We start from the raw sequence: 17,082 nt of genomic DNA on the forward strand, positions 1-17,082 counted from the left end.
TTTATTAATTTATTAAAACACTAAACACAATTTATCGTTAAATGTCTTATTTTTTAAATTTATTTTATTTCTTTCATTTTTTATTTTTTTGTACATTTTTTTAGACCATACACAATTTATTGATTCAATCTCATTATCAAAATACAAATCTTTAAAATAATTCATCTGCTTGCATTATAATAAATTTAATTTCATAATTAAATCATCAAAATCACAATGTAATGAGATGTAATAAACAGTTTCGTACTGTCTTACTATCACATCATAGATAAGGGGATTAAAGGTATATCATAACGGTTAATTATTTTCAGTTATAAAATTTTAGTGTTTTATAAAATAAACTTGTTTTTAGTTCAGTTGCGCATATTTCATGCATGCAATCAATTTTTTAAAACTTCTAAAAATCACTCTTCCTCAATTTTGAAATTTTATTATTTATTTATAAAACTCTCTCTAAAAAAAAATATATATATATATATATCATAGCAGGAATTGGCTTTGTAATGAAGCATCTTTACATTTCAAATAAAGCAATTCTGATTAGTGCTACTTATTTATATCCTAGAGGATCTCTGCTCAACAGACATAATGTATTTTAAATGGGAGTCTTATACATTATCATAATAAATACTTAACAATAATACCAAGCAATTGATAAGATGTAACAATACAAAACAGTACAGTTGCAAACAAAATCACTTTGGACATGCTGTAAAAATATTTGCTCTGGTTAAAGCTAAGTAGCTTTATTATTTTTATTTTATTTTTACTGAGAACTACAGAGTGTCCCATATAAAACGCAACCCAACCTTATATTGGTAGGTATTGAAATAATAAAAAGGCATGTGTAAATGTAAATGTAATTTTTATTATTACCATCCATTACCTTACATTTAGAGTAAATGTTGGAAGTGGCATCCATCTTCTTGAATACAAGCTTCAATTCTTTTCACAGCGTTTCTTGCAACTTTTTTCAGTTTGTGGCTGGATATTTAATACAGCTTGTTCAATATTGACTTTCAATTGTTCAAGTGTTCGTGGTTTGTTGCTGTAGGCTTTTTCTTTGAGGTAACCCCGTAGAAAAAAATCCGCCGCAGTCAAATCTGGAGATCTTGGTGGCCACAAGCCTCGACCGATAACACGATTACCAAAGAATTCCTCAACGAAATCAGAAGTTGAACCTGCTTAGTGCGATGTCGCACCGTCATGTTGTAGCCAGCAGTGTCTGTGTTCCTCTTACAAAGTGCGATGAACTGAAATAAAATATCCTGATATCGTTCTGCATTAATGGTGTACTCGAAAAAAATAGGACCGATTATTTTCTTCCGCGATATCGCGCACCACACGCCCAACTTCTGCGGGTGTAATTGTTTTTCGTGATAAACGTGGGGATTTTCAGCACTCCAAATTCTACTGTTTTGGCTGTTTACGTAGCCATCCAAATGAAACCGTGCTTCATCTGTGAAAAATAACTAATCCATAACATTAATTCCCTTACGCAGAAATCGACGGAACTGTTGACAATATTGTAGCCGTTTTCTTTGTCGGGCTCAAGAAGTCGATAAACCGTTTGAATGCGATAAGGTTGTAATTGTAATTGTTTGGTCACCCGATGAACAGTTGATTTAGACAAATTAATTTCAGCAGACAAACGTCTGATCGATTTATTTGGCGAGGCGAGTAATCGGTCTTTGATTTCAGCGACTGTATCTGTATTCAACACTGACGCGGATCTTTTGTGTTCCTTGTTATTAACAGAACTGGTCTCTCTAAATTTTGCGACTAACCTTACTACTGATGTTTTGTTAGGAGCTGGTTTATCCGGGTACTTATGGCGAAACAAATCTTGAACTGTAACCGCTGATTTCGTACTGAAGTACGAATCAACAATGAAAACACGTTCATCTAGCGAAAACACCATCTTGTCTCTAGTAATACACTGAACGTTATGATTGAATTGTTGTTACTACCGGTAGTGTTCTACTGCGTCGCCGCGATGTTCAGATGTTGGACGAGTCCATTTCAGTAACGAGTAAGGGAGTAAGCTTGACTTTTGAAATTTCATGAATGAGTGATTGATGGGTTGCGTTTTATATGGGACACTCTGTATATAAGGCAACATTTTGCATACATTTCTCTTTCTTTCAGACATTTTCTTTCTGATTTTGTAATAGTTCTATATTCACTCCTCCTTTTCTAATATTATTAACTCATTTAATTTCAACATTTGTAAAAGCCCATCTCAAAGGGCTTTCTGCTCTTTTAATTCATATTTTTCTTCTGTATTTGCCATGTTTCACTACCATTTAGCTCCTTTATACTCTACACAAATATTTTCAATTCTTTTTTTTAATTTAAAATTTATATTTAATAAAAGCAGATCCTTTTTCTGTAAAAACTTTCCTTGCTTGTGCCAATTTACTTTCAAGTCGACACTACTTCATTCATCCTTTGTAATTTACTTATTACATAACAAAATTCTTTAGTTATGTGTTAATATTATACCTGTTTATTTATTATTTTTTTTGTCTTCAGTCATTTGACTGGTTTGATGCAGCTCTCCAAGATTCCCTATCTAGTGCTAGTGGTTTCATTTCAGTATACCCTCTACATCCTACATCCCTGACAATTTGTTTTACATATTCCAAACGTGGCCTGCCTACACAATGTTTTCCTTCTACCTGTCCTTCCAATATTAAAGAGACTATTCCAGGATGCCTTAGTATGTGGCCTCTAAGTCTGTCTCTTCTTTTAACTATAGTTTTCCAAATGCTTCTTTTTTCATCTATTTGCCGCAATACCTCTGCTGCTCAATAACGATTTGCTGATGATATAGTAATTCTAGCCGAGAGTAAAAAGGATTTAGAAGAAACAATGAACGGCACAGATGAAGTCCTTCGCAAGAACTATCGCATGAAAATAAACAATAACAAAACAAGAGTAATGAAATGTAGTAGAAATAACAAAGATGGACCGCTGAATGTGAAAATAGGAGGAGAAAAGATTATGGAGGTAGAAGAATTTTGTTATTTGGGAAGTAGAATTACTAAAGATGGACGAAGCAGGAACGATATAAAATGCCGAATAGCACAAGCTAAACGAGCCTTCAGTAAGAAATATAATTTGTTTACATCAAAAATTAATTTAAATGTCAGGAAAAGATTTTTGAAAGTGTATGTTTGGAGTGTCGCTTTATATGGAAGTGAAACTTGGACGATCGGAGTATCTGAGAAGAAAAGATTAGAAGCTTTTGAAATGCGGTGCTATAGGAGAATGTTAAAAATCAGACGGGTGGATAAAGTGACAAATGAGGAGATATTGTGGCAAATAGATAAAGAAAGAAGCATTTGGAAAAATATAGTTAAAAGAAGAGACAGACTTATAGGCCACATACTAAGGCATCCTGGAATAGTCGCTTTAATATTGGAAGGACAGGTAGAAGGGAAAAATTGTGTAGGCAGGCCACGTTTGGAATATGTAAAACAAATTGTTAGGGATGTACGATGTAGAGGGTATACTGAAATGAAACGACTAGCACTAGATAGGGAATCTTGGAGAGCTGCATCAAACCAGTCAAATGACTGAAGACAAAAAAAAAAAAGATATGAAATAACGTTATGTTCATCTATCTTAATATTCGATTCCTCCTCATATGTATAATATGACAACCTATATGTAAATAAACGGGTAAAATATGTATATATTATTATACAGAGGGATTCAGGAGCAAAGGGGAATAATTTGGGAACTGATAATAGAGCTTGAAATAAAGAAAATAGTTCATACAAACGTATGTCCGAAAACGCTTTGTTATCGAGTTACCGAAAAATTTCGCCCGGATTTCAGTTTCTTCGATGAAGTAAGTTCATACTGAAATTTTTAAGGCGTTATATTTGGGGTAAACTTGGTGGTTTCTATGTTTCTTGATATAAAAAATCGAATAAAACAAACCCCAGAACTTTGTCTCTTCTAGTTTTCACGATATCCAACGTAAATCAGAAAAATTCGGTCACGGTAAACACGTTTTTTAGGTCTGAAGTACAATAACTTTGTTAAATGACTAATAAATGCGAACATTTTATTATCAAAACTTGTAGAGAATTTAAATCTGAGAAAATTGATGTGAAAAGGAAATGAAAAACAAAAAAAAAATAAAATTTTATTTTTATAAACAACAAATAGCCAAATTTATGGGAAGAATATTGCGAATCTGTAAATATTAAAAACAGCTGTAATTAATAGGCCCTCTCATAATACTAGGTCAACGTGTCACGTCAAGGGGGGAATTTCCTGGAATATTTTAACAATGAATTTCTTACAATGCTTGTAAATTTCTCATTAGTGAAAAGAACTTTTCAACTTGATGGAACACAAACACATTTCACGAATGAAGTAAGACAATTCTTAGATAAAAAAAATTACTGGTTAATGGACTGGACATAGAGGGGGGGCCACCTAGATTACCGGACCTCACTACCTTACATTATTGTTTATAGGAATGGTTGAAATGCGAACTATACAAGCAAAAAGTAGACACACAAACACACGTTAACTGCTGGCTTGCATTCGCAATGCTGCTTCCATCATCAAGGAATGCGAAGATTTGGTTGGCAACAGAATATGTAAGAAAACGAGTTGAAAACTGCATCGGTGAAATTTTATAGCATTTATTGCTAGTACAATTATAATCCACAGTGAGTATTCTTTTTTAAGTAAATTAAAAGTATTTCAATTTTTAGTCTAAATTTATTACACTAAAACAGCTGTTTTTAATTTTTAAATTAAAAACAGCATTCATTCATTCTTCTGTTAACTTTTGACCTGATAAGTTGTTTTTAGTTTTTCATAGACTTTATTGCATCAATTTTCTCAGAATTAAATTCTCTATAAATTTCAATAATAAAATTTACGGATTTATTAATCATTTAACGAAATTATTTTATTCCAAACCTAATTTTGCTTTAATTTTTTTGTTTTAATTCACCGAATTTTTCTGTTACATTGGATATCATGAAAACTAAGGGATTATTCAATTTTTCAAGTCAAGAAAAGTCATGTTTACCCCCTCCTATATAACGCCTTAAAAATTTCAGTATGACCTCATTCATTGGGGAAACTGAAATCCGGGCGAAATCTCTAGCCTTTAACTTGATAACAAAGCGTTTTTGGACATATGTTTGTAGAAATTTTTGTTCTTATTTCAGGCTCCAGAATCAGTTGCCAAATTATTTCACTTTCCTCCTGAACCACTTTCTATACCCATATTCTCTTGTATTTCTGGAAGAGGTTCATTGCGTAGCACAAATAGGCGTGCTCTTCAAACAACTAGGGTATATAACCACACGCGGAAATTGCGTTCGGTGTAATTTCTATGAAGTGATATACAAAGTATTTTATAAGGTTTATTTACGAGGGTTATAGTTGGTTATTACTGTATTTTATAAGGTTTATAATTCTATTTACGAGGTAATAGATGGTTATTACTGTAACTTTAATTACTTACTGACAGTTTTATACGGATTTGATTACTAGATCGTGGTTACGTACGATTAACATGATGTGCACCGTTATCTACGCGCACAGTTAACCAATGTGACATGTATTAAATTAAAAATACTGAAGCAAAGCTATAATTCCTGCGTTTAATATGTACTATTGCTGCAACTTTTCTTTTGCAGACGTTTCACCTTGCTGTTGCTTTGTAGTAGGTCTTAGAAATATTAATTAACAAACAAAATATAAATAAAATCTTTTTAATAGTTTTTAAGTAAAATTATTTCAGTACAAATAAAAAATTAAGTAATTTCAAGTGATAAAACGTTTTATGGATTTTTTTAGAGAAATCAAAAAAAATTTGTAAAAAAAAAATCCCTTAATACAATAACCAGTTCTAATTGACCAGTTTAAATCTCAGTGCATGTACAATTGTATCCCGGATCTATCTGATCCGACTCATTGACGCCCCCCCTTTTTTTTTTTAATCGGTTTTTGAGTTTTTAGTTTTTACATAACTCCGTCCCCTCTTTTTTAAGATCACTGAATCTCATTGTGTGGATATCAGATTACGCGGAATTGAGCGCTGAATACTATGGTGCCGCGTAAAAACTTTTCCAACTTCACTGGTGGTAAGGAGAAGCAAAATTAATTATGGACGAAGATGATTCAACTTCTGCGGCTGCGGTTGAGACAGACGTACCTACAGCAGCTAAACAAGACAAAGGATGGAAGTGGGCGAAGCAGTGGAAGAGAAGGATGCTCCACCGGGAAATCTTAAGGACTTGACCAATCGGCTGGGAATCGCACTGTATGTCCTGCGGCAGAATCGCGGCACTAGTTTGAATAGTTTCATTAATACACATGAAATGGAACTGCAGGCTATCCTTAGTGAAAGAAATTTCGGCGCCGCTAAGGCAAATAGTCGATGTGAGAGTCTGAAATAAGAAATATTCTCACAGCAAATTGGTCTGATGATGAACTTATAGATAAGCTTTCGCGACGGTGACGATCAGAATGTAGTAACAGTATACATCAGATGAAGACTGTATCTCCGGATGCAAGAGATACGTGACAGTTATTACGTCCTAAAGGGTGGCGCGTAAGTTGACAGAAGAATGTATCCGGGTAAGATGGGTCCACTGAAGAGTCTACATACGATATGATGCTGCATGTTGCTACAGGTGCTGGGATACCGGTCACCAGAGTGTGGACTACAGTGGCCCTAACAGAACTGAATTGTTTCAATTGTGGTGGCAGAGGCCTCAAGGCTAATGAATGTCGTGAACCAACTACATGTTTAAATTGCGGAAGTCACAACCATCGCACCGGAAGCTGGACGTGCCACTCTCACAAAAAAATATTAGTATAATTCTTACTAATGCCAACCGTTGTCAACTCTCTTGCGAGAAAGTATCAGGTGGATTTTTCCATTACATCTGAACCAAATAGATACGTGGCAGCCAGAAATGACTGGTGGGCGGATTCAGAGGGTGATGTAACCATCAGAACGTTAGTGGAAGTCTAGGTTGTCAGTTATTCAGTCGAGAACGAGGTTATATCGTAGTTGAGTTTGCAGAAGTCGTTATTGTCGAGACTTACATCATCCCTAATTGTGATTTGCGCGAGTACGAGTTATTTTTAGGCAGATTGCAGGAAATAGTCGTCAGGTCCCCCAAGAAGATTATTCTTATGGGGGATTTCGATTGCAAAGCTGTGGTGGCGGGAAGTTTATACTCTAACCACCGCGGAGAGGTGCTCGCCGAATTTATTCAATCTGTAGTAGGGTTATACTATATAAACGATGCCACCCCAACGATTGAGGTCAGAAGTCACTCATGAGTTCTGAACCTGATCATATTGGACGGACTGTGGAATCACAACGCGTGTTCCTGGCGGGTGTTGCCTGATGAGACTGCGAGTGATCACCTTGCTACTATTCTGGAGATAGCTGACCCTTCGGGCACAGCCAGTTGCCGAATGACACCACAGAGATTAACGCAGCTTCAGATCTCTACTATTATTACAAATGTCATGAGAATTAGAGATGTCAACAAACCTAAGCCAAGCTTGCTTCAGGACATTATTAGGGAAGAAATGGAGTTGATACCGGCTCAAGTTAGGGGTTTCCGGTCGGCTTATTGGTGGTCTGATAAGATAGCCGAGCTTAGGCGAATTTTCCAAAGATAAAGCGAAGGAAACAAAGGCTTAGACTGAATGGTGGTCCGGAATACGAGGCTGCGGCACAGGCTTTTTTGGCCAGAAGGGGGCTGCTCAACTATGAAATTAAATGTGCAAAGGGGAGAAAATGGCTTGAGCTTTGCCAAGATTTAGACAGTGACCCGTGGGGGCGAGCATATCAGATTGCCACTAGGGTCGGACGCGATTCTCCCAATTGCATGTATTGGCATGCTGAAGACACAGCTGAACACACCTTTTTTCGATGTACTGAATGGAGAGATTAGAGGGCTAGGGCTAGGGCTAGTGTGGTGGCTTGACACCCAGGCTCCTTGTACCATATATGTGTTAGCTTTGTCAGAGAATTGGAGGCTGGTGGATTCATTTGCGATGGAAGAGTTGAGGACCGAAGGCATGGAGGCTTGGAGAAGGGAACACAAGTTTAGGGACAGGTGGATGCCCCAGTCATGAGGGCCGGTATGCTTAAGTGCACCGGTTCCAATGAACAGCTAGGAACTCCATGGGAGAATAGGTGGGAATAAAATAAAGACAGAGTCCCGGCCACTGGGTGGGGTTCTGGGAACGACGTAGTCTGGCCTGGTTCCCCTCCCCAGTGTTAGAGGCAGGCATATGAAAAGACTGATTCCCAGTCTTTTAACGACATAGTTGGGCCCGGTTAACCCTTCCTGGGTATTGGAGGTGGGATTGTCAATCGAGGGGCCGACCTGCCATGCCAGACCTATTGCCAGTAGGTGGGGAGGCTCCTTTACTTCATTGTATGTCTGGGTCAGGAGAGTAGGGGAAAAAGCAATATTGCACACCTAGTGTGTGATTCATCACTCTACAAACAAAGTTGTGTAATCACACCATTATTTTTAGCAACCAGTCTTCAAAAAAAATAATTTTCACGAACTGAAGAATAAAAACAACACACAAATAAGCAAATAAAATAGAAATACTATTTTTAACAAGCACATCATGATCATTATACATCTTTACACAAGGTGTTACATGATCTTGTAAAATACAGTAAGTTGATATGCAAATAAATCTGCAAATTAAAAACCTATAATTATGTGATTAACACCTAAGAAAATAAAGGCAAATAGTACAATGTGAAAAATTTTGTAGAAATTGAAAAGAAAAAATGTTTTTGAAAAAGTTTGTTTACACAACATTGGTAGTTAATCGGGTAATCAGTGTTTATTTCATACTGATCTCTAAAAATGTTATGAGAAAAATTTAAATAATAGGTAACATCAGTATGGGTGCTTCACATGAAAATGTGACCTCCACTAGACTTCATTACCACTGGACCTTAGAAAAATAAGTCATCGTAATGAAACAGAGAATGATGACTCACTTCATCAATTATGTTTACCATTCAATCATTTTTATTTAACCATCATAGAGTTTGGAAAAGGATTTTTACTTTTGTATTTATTTTTCTTAAATCCAGACTATAAACAAATAAATTCTGTGATTTTGATTCTTTCTTCATGAGACATGAATTAAAAATGAAATAAAATACAAATAAATTATCATACATGAACAATAAATAACTCCTTTGAACAAAAAACAAAATAAACTTATTCACAGCTTAGTCACCAAAAAACTATAATAATAATGAAATATTTAAACTGAATTGCTCCAATTGTACAATATTCTACATCAGTCAACAGGATGTATCTTTAAAGAATGAACATGTAAAACACAACCACAAACATTAAGTATTTGATTCTTTTGGTCATTATCTTTAAATCAATTATAGTTTTCTTTAAAACTATGTAGTTATTCAAATCAGCTTGCATCCATTACAACTATTTATAAAACTGTAAATTTGTATCAGTAGTTAAATCTTGAATTGGAATTAATATTTAAACCAATTGAAAGAAAAAACCACTTGATATTTTGAGCAGTTATTTTATTATTGTTAGTTTTAATTATAACATTTGTTTTATTGCTTCATTATTATAATTTATTTTTTTTGTTAGGATGAAAACAACTTTTACATCATTAATACCATCCATCAGTTTATATTTTAATTACAATTGCTTTATCATTTGATAATAATATAGAACAGTTTACTGAAAATAATGATAAATTGTAAATGAAAAAACAATGAATTATCTGCAAGAAGTATGAATAAGGTTACATTGGCTAATTGGGCTTTTGAAAATAGTATTAAAGAACATTATGACAATGTAAAGATAAAATTTTTTGTTTTATTTTACCAACAATTATATCATTAATTTACACATTTATTCTGTTGATTATTTTGATTTGTTAGATTTATTCTTAAAAATGGCACAAGTATAAAAGAGTAAACATGGTCCGAATTTTCAATAATTTTATAATTAACAGTATTTTACTTAAGAGTTTTTAGTAACATTCTATTATACTTACAGAACAAGTATATTAAGAATTCACATTTTAGACCATTCTTAGGCAAAGTAAATATCATGAAACTTGTGAATTCTCTGTACATGTAATAACTATCACTTTAGTACAAGCATGTTTTCATAACTACATCTTTTCATAACTATATTCTTACAACAAGAAATATATGTATATATAAAGTTACATAAAATAAATAATCCTATAAGACCATTCATAAATTTTAAAATAGCGCCTGCATATTTTATAGCTAAAATTATTAAAAATAAAAATGAATCTTAAATATAAATATTGTGTTAAAAATGGTTGGTTATAAAGTCATAAGTAAGTTTTAGTTATCACTAAAATTGTAAGTCATGTCATCATCACAAACATATACCCTAATATACCAGTTGATAAAACAATAGAAATAATAAAAAAATAATATAAAAGAAACCCCAGAAGGGAATATTTATCTTTGAAATTACTTTGAGTATGAGAACTAATTTTATTCACAAACAGAAGGATTACTTATGGGTTCACCTACTTCTGCAATTATGTCTTTTTATACAATATTTTGCAAGTATTATAGTTGATGGTATATTGAGTACACACCAAGTACTATTAAGGATAAGAAATGTTGTCGCATATAATCCAGTTATAAATAATGTAAATTTGATCATTTAAATAAACTTAATAATTATAATGAGTATTTAAAATTGTCATGCAAAATTGAAAAGAACAGAAAAATAAATTTTTTGAAAATTAAATTTTAATTTTTTAATTTTTTTAACTAATAGTATTAAAATACTTGTAAATTCTAATCACCCAAGGCCACAAAAAATGGTACATTTAAAAACCTGATTTTTAAAGCTATACCATTATCCAAATAATATGAAATAAACTCAAAAAAGATAAAGAAAAAATAAAACAAATAGCAGTACTTAGTACTTAATGATTTCAATGATAAAATTGTAGAAAAAGAATATAAAAAATAGTTTAAAGTACCATGAAATTTTTACAAAATTACAAGAAAATAACACAGATATTTAGTAATAGTTTTTTTCTTAGAATACAGTATTACAAATAAACTAACAGAAAACATTATTAATGTTTATGAAAAAATAAATGTAAAAATAACAAAAAACCAAATACTTACATTATAAAATATTTAAGGAATAACAATAATAAAAGTGATGGAAAGGATTTAAGGGTAATATATATAAAATTAAATGAAATGAATGCAATAAAATGTATACTTGTAAAAGTAAAAAATCCTTTAAAAAAAATGTTTAAGGGACATTACAATGCTTATAGTAAAAATAAAGAAAGGTGTGTCTGTCACCCGATCGTTTGTTGCAATGTAAGCATAATATTGATAGTAAAAACATTTTAGAAATTTTGTAAATTTGTAATAACATTAAAAATAATGAATAATACTTGAACAATATTATATTTATAAATCTAAAAAAGGTATGAAATGGTGAACGAACAGATCGTATTTAACGATGATATTTTAATTAAACATATAGTGGGTTGTAGCAGTTGGCAACAATATGTACGAACGTAGATATGTGACGTTTTAAATTTACATCGTTCCAGTAATGGCAGTCCAGTCATGTTAAAATTTCTGTTGTTAATGTTTTGTTTTCCGAATGTTTAAGTTCATTTCGTTTTTGTTATTTGTTGAAGTAATTATAGAATTATGTACCGACTGATGATGCGGGATCCGCGGAAGTCGACAATTTGAGTTAGGTTTTTAGGTTCTCTGTTATTGTGTTTAATGGTGGTGGTTTTTCAGTTATATATATTTAGTATTACATTTTTCTATGTATTTATTCCATACCTTATATAGATTACAAATTTTTATTAATGTTATTATCTACTGAAAATGTAACATACCAATTAACTTGCAAAGAGACCCGCCCCCATGCTTAAATACACATGTATATCACAGTATGCGATTCAGAATTAAAGTACGTATGTAGTATTATGTTTTATATTATTACAATACAAATACATAAAGTCAGCAAAGAAATAGAGTTATAAATATTTTTAACTTAAACCGACACTCTTTTACAACCTTAAAAATTTCATAAAGACTCAACAAATTTATCTAATACGTTGTATCTGGAGAACACATTGTTTATCTAACAAAAAAACATTTACTATTGAAGACAATTTCTGAGTAGAATCTACTTTTTGACCCTTGTAATTTGGTCGGTCATTGACTTTGTCTGTTAGTCGAACAATATCCAACCACTAATATTGGTTTCATGCCACCTTTCCCGGTTGAAAACGTTCTAGGTCTTGTCTAATGGGTATACCATCAATTTCAGTAATTCTTAACTACCTCCTGTAAACAACAGAAATATGACTTTACATCCTGTTGAAATACTGGATGAGAGAGATGCAGTCATTACGCATCAGATAAGTATCTTTGTCATTAGATTTGAACATGAAAAACACTCAAAGGTAAGAGTCATTATTTCCTTTGTTTAAAAACTATTTTCTTCAAAATGAATTGCTACCATCATGTATAGTTTTTTGTTATCTCAATATGAAGCTTCAGCTTTAAGCAATAAGATAATTTTACCTTCTAAATGAAGTAATACTGACAATTGTTAATACTTGTTCACCTTCCTGGTTATTGCTAACCATTAGCATGCTATGTATAAATCAAACAATGAGTTGTAATATGCTGACAACTAATGAGTACTCATATTCTTAAGAGTAGGCTATTTTTTACTGTTGATTCCTGTAGCCTTAAAAATGTTTTTTATTACTGAACAATTTTAAACAGGTAAAATCAGTAGATTTCAGTTGAGACCAATTTAGAGAAAATTGAGATCTAATTCAAATAGGATGAAGATAATCATTTAGAAATTGATGTTGGTCATGAATCTGATTAGTAATTGTCCAGTGTTACAGATTATGTACATGATCAGACTAAAATTGAAAAGAAGACTCAGTAATATCAGAATCATTGATCAATGAAACCCTAATAAAAGAAAAGAAAATTTTTCAAAAAAAATGCCTAAAGGTGTTGGTTCTTCTAATGAAATAGTAAAATAAGTAATTATAGTTGATGCGGGTAAGGTATAACAACTTAGAAATGCAAAATATTGTCTATTCTAGGAAAACTTGTAACTACGATTGTGGACTTTTATCCATCTTCTCCTTTAATTTGAACTTTTAAAATGTTTCAGTAATTTATTTATAGAAAATATATTCATAATATTCTTGTGAATGAAATAACAAAAGAAGATTTATAAATTAATAAAAAATTAACTGTTTATATTGTCTTGTTTTATAAAGATGTTATGAACCCTTAAGCATATTAATTTTATCTGAAGCTCTTCACAATAACATAGCATAGAAATATTAAATACTACATACTGCAGAGAAATATCCAGACCTTTTATAAACTGTCTTTGATTTGATATTATTATAAAAAAAGAAGTTACAGCATAAAAACTTAGTATTAATCTCAGAAATCAGGGAATTTTTTTTTAGGGAAACTGTCATAATAATTATAATGTAGGATCATCAGTAACAGTACATGATTAACTGATAGATTTCTATTTTAAATGTATATCCCTTCTAAACCCTTTGGGTGGGTGAAAAATGTCATTCACCATGGGGTCTTACCATTGTCGTGTTGGTATGTCGATTCTTTCTTTGGTTGTGGTCGCGGTTGGTGAAAAAAGTCATCCACCATGAGACCACCTTTTTTTGTGTCAGTCAACTCACACAGTTCGTTAACACCGCTAGGTCTCCCTGTGCAAACAAGTCGTTGATCATTGTACAGTTTAACACTGCAAGGTCTTTGTGTGCGAGATTGGTTGTGATCCTATATTTACAACACAATGCTTATATTCTTCTTAGAAATAGATTCTTGCATTGAGAATTATGTTTTTTAGTGTGTGTTTTTATACAGTTTTTGATAGATTAATTTGTGTATATTTTGATTCATCTTTTCTGGTATTCAAGAAGAGATCATTTTCACCCTGGTGACTTTGAGTTAACTGACTAATGATTTTTTGGCATCTGTGGGTTCATCGTAGATGGTCACACAGATAACTGAAATTTACAGTACAATCACGTAAATCCTTACCACAAGACATCACTTCATGGATTTTTGCATTTTTACTGTTGGATGATAAATTGTTTCCTGAGCCTCCTGTAAACAACTTAAGAAAGGAGCTGATTACAGCAGCTTAAATGTTAACGAGGTAGGTTCATTATCCATTTTTTGGTGGGCAGAAAATGATTATTTTCATTGTAAATTTGGTATTTAATATACCATATCTTGTCATTAAATTTTTTATTTATGTTTCAATATAGAATATTTTCTTAGATATTTTCTTTTGGCATGTAAGGATACGTGGCTGAGTTTATCAGAATGGATTTAAGTGATTTAAGAGGTTATAATATGTACTTGATCAAAATAATGTTTAATTTTTGTGAAACCTTATTGGCTAGAAGTTAATGTAAAGTATAACTTACTATCTGTGTCCCATTGACTTCATTAATGAACAGAGTTGCATTTTTATTTATCATTAAAACTAATATTATATATATATATACTAGTATAATGATAGTTCATATTGTATTTACAAATGGAAGTGTTAAAATATTTGTAGCAAAATGCAACAAAGGTCTGCTACCTTTTATAATCTAATATTACTCATTGTAGGCAGCAGAAATTTAGCCCACAATCATAATGGGTATGAAACTGAATGTCTCGTGTATATATATATATATTATTATTATGCTTTTACGGCCAACATGGGGACCACTTAAGTCAATTTTAGTTGGATCTTTTCTGAGAAAAGCGTGTTATTTTACTCTTTCGAGCTGCCCAGTATTTCTTCATCCGTTCAGATCTTGCTTTCTTTTCTTCATCCGTAAACACCCTCTTCGTTGTATTTTGTCGTTGTCTGTCTTTTGTTTAAATCTAATGCTTTTATCTTTTAGCTTTGTAATTTTTCCAGTTTTATTCTGTAGGTCAGTCAGGGAAATTCCCAATTGTTTCATATCTTCTCTAATTTCTTTGATCCATCCTACTTCTAGCTTTTGGAACCAGAGCTTTTCAATGATATTTCTTGACAGTCTTGTTTCCGGTGTCCTTATGAGATGACCGAAGAAAGAGATTCTTTTTTTCCGCATAGTATCAGTAACAGGCTCTATTTCTCGATACACCACCTCATTTGGCACAATCCACCATTGGCCTTCTTTTTGGTGTTTTTTATTGATACACGTTCTGACAATTCTCCTCTCTATTTTCAGAATTTTTTCAATTCGGTTTTTCTGAGTGATTTTGAAAAGGGTCTCGCTTCCGTAGGTGACTTCTGGCTGTACTACAGTTTTGTAATGTTTAAGTTTTGTTTTAGCAGAAAGGCATTTTTTGTTATATGTTGACCAAGTTAATTTTTGGGATTTAATCATTTTATTTGTCCTGTTTTGCCATGTCACTTTTTCATTTAAATTATAAGTTATTATTTCCCCTAGATATTTAAATTGTTTTACTATTTTAATTTTCTGATTGTTTACTGTAATGTGCTCTATTACCAGAGGATCTATGGCCATTAGTTCAGTTTTTTCGAAAGAGATATGAAGCCCTATCTTTTGTGCTAGGTTTTGAAGGCTCATGATTTGTGTTTTGGCTTCTTGAATATTATTTGCTAAAAGAGCGAGGTCATCTGCAAATCCTAGGCAATTTAGTGTGATGGAGTTTTTCTTAGTACCCATTTTTATATTTTTGGGATTTATTTCATACCATTTTCTCATGACAAATTCGAGGGCGCAGTTAAAAAGGAGTGGTGAGTGGTCTCCTTGCCTCAATCCAGTTTTTATGTAGAAGGGTTGAGAGAGTTCACCTCTGAATTTCACTCTGGACTGGGTATTGGTTAAAGTTAATTTTATCATGTTTACGAGTTTAGGGTGAAGGCCCAGGTTTCTCAGAATATTCAGCATGGATGGTCGGTGTATACAATCATAGGCCCTAGTCGACAAAGGTGATTATTAGTTGTTTTTTCCGTCTTTTATATAAGTCCATCATAAGTTTTAGGGATATTATTTGTTCCGGGCAACCTCTCCATGGCCTAAATCCCCCTTGGTATTCCCCAAGTTCCAGTTCAAGTTGGTCTTTGCATCGGTTGTATATGATTCTCGACAGGATTTTGTATGTGCAATCCAGGAGAGATATGCCTCTGTAGTTTTCCGGATTAGTTTTATCCCCTTTTTTATGTAATGGATGGATGAGGGCTGTGGTCCAGTGTTCTGGAAGTTTTTCTTCATTCCATATTTTCACGAGGCATAGATGTAGGGAAGTTTTGACTGAATAAACTGATGAGTGTTTCCAGAGTTCTGCGAAAAGCTGGTCTTCTCTGCTTGCTTTGTAGTTTTTTATTTCATTTAAGGCTGCGAGAACTTCTTGAATTGTTGGCGGGTTGATATTTACTGGTGAAGTTTTAACTGGAGTTTGTGTCAATCTCAAAAAGCTCTGGGGGGTCGTCACAGTTGAGGAGTCTATTGAAGGTTTCTGCCAAAATTTCAGCATTTTCTTTATTGGTGTGGGCCATATTTCCTTTTTTTCCTCTCAGCATAAGGGTGGGTGGTTCATATCTTTGAAGAGCCTGACCAAAAATTTTATAATAGTCTCGGAAATTAGTTTTCTTGGAACTTTCTTCTATTTGCTGAATCAAGTTTTTTTGGGCTTGTCGTTTGGTTCCTCTTATAATTTTCTGAGTTATTTTCCTTTGTTTGGTGAATTCATGGTTAGATTCTTCAGTTTTCTGGGTTTGGTGGTTGATCCAAGCCCGGTGTCGGTCTTTGACTGCTTTGTCACATTCTTCATTCCACCATTGGTGTTTTTTTCTTGGGTTTATAGGGGCTAGTTCTTCAGCTATTTCTTTCAGTTGGGATGTCAGTTCTTTTAAATTATTAGTTAATTTGATTTTTTTTGTTGTTTCTTCAAAGATGGCATTGTTTATTAATTTATGTGGATCATAAGCTCTTTTGTTTTTAGGT

At 32.7% G+C, this 17,082-nt stretch overlaps 1 protein-coding gene across 3 annotated transcripts in view; it reads left to right on the plus strand.

Moving 5' to 3' along the window:
* The first annotated feature begins 11,636 nt into the window (after positions 1–11,636).
* Positions 11,637–17,082, plus strand: part of LOC142330281 (angiotensin-converting enzyme-like) — a 102,426-nt gene continuing 96,980 nt past the window's right edge. The window contains exons 1-2 of one of the 3 annotated variants that reach the window (XM_075375469.1): positions 11,637–12,023; positions 14,041–14,282. The gene's annotated coding sequence lies outside the window, so the exon portion shown is untranslated. The remainder of the gene's footprint in view (positions 12,024–14,040; positions 14,283–17,082) is intronic. The other 2 variants (XM_075375472.1, XM_075375470.1) reach the window with 2 other exon arrangements.

This window comes from Lycorma delicatula, chromosome 9, assembly GCF_047948215.1.
Source record: "Lycorma delicatula isolate Av1 chromosome 9, ASM4794821v1, whole genome shotgun sequence".
NCBI lineage: Eukaryota > Metazoa > Arthropoda > Insecta > Hemiptera > Fulgoridae > Lycorma > Lycorma delicatula.